Consider the following 1,165-nt stretch of genomic DNA (forward strand, 5'->3'; position numbering starts at 1 on the left):
AATTGTGAAAATACGATGAACTTTGGTGACCTTAATATGATAAATGATAACAAAACTTTTTATTTCTATCGTCAAATTATTAAAATGGAAGTTGGAGAGGTTTTAAAGAACATGAGAGTAATAATTGATGATATTCCAATAGAAGTGCGGAAATATTTACGAGATATTAAAATTTCTTGGCTTACTAAACTTTTTTGATATTATTTTAAAACTAAAAGATGTCTGATGAGTGGAGAGAGAGTATTGACTGTCATTTTTAAGAATAAAGTGGATGCACAAGAGTGTGCAAATTATAGAGGAATTAAGTTAATTTGTCATAAATTAAAGTTATTGGAGAATGTAATTGAACATACATTACGCATGATATAAAGATTTCTCAAAATCCGTTTGGATCCATGCTGGGGAAGTCTACTATGGAAGCTATTCATTTATTGAGAGGTTTGATGGAGAAGTAAATAGAGATCAAGGATATACATATGATTTTTGTTGATTTAGAAAAAGCTTGTGATAAGGTTCCAAGACAAGTACGTTAGAGAGTAATGGAAAAGAAATGTGTTGATATTGCTTATAATCAAGTCATTAAATAAATTCATACTAGAGTCATTACTTTTTGTTCGAACAAACAGAGGATTGACCAAACATTTACATCAAGGATCGGCTTTAAGCCCATATCTTTTTGCTTTAGTTATGGATGTTCTTACCGGACATTTACAGAAGGATTTGTCCTGATGTATTATTTTCGTTTATGATATCCTTCTAGTGGATAAGACTAAAAAGCTTGTGATAAGGTTCCAAGACAAGTACTTTAGAGAGTAATGGAAAAGAAATGTGTTGATATTGCTTATATTCAAGTCATTAAATAAAGAGTCATTACTTTTTGTTCAAACAAACAGAGGATTGACCAAGCATTTTTTTTTAATTTCAGTTGGTTTACATCAAGGATCGGCTTTAAGCCCATATCTTTTTGCTTTAGTTATGGATGTTCTTACCGGACATATACAGGAAGATGTACCTTGGTGTATGCTTTTTGCTGACGATATCTTTCTCGTGGATAAAATGAGAGAAAAAGCCCAGGAAAAATTTGAATTATGGAGGTCTACATTGGAGTCTAAAGGCCTTCATTTAAGTAGAACTAAAACTGAATACATGGAATGTAATTTTAGTA

Source organism: Phalaenopsis equestris, unplaced genomic scaffold, assembly GCF_001263595.1.
Source record: "Phalaenopsis equestris unplaced genomic scaffold, ASM126359v1 Scaffold000511, whole genome shotgun sequence".
In the NCBI taxonomy this organism is placed as follows: Eukaryota; Viridiplantae; Streptophyta; class Magnoliopsida; order Asparagales; family Orchidaceae; genus Phalaenopsis; species Phalaenopsis equestris.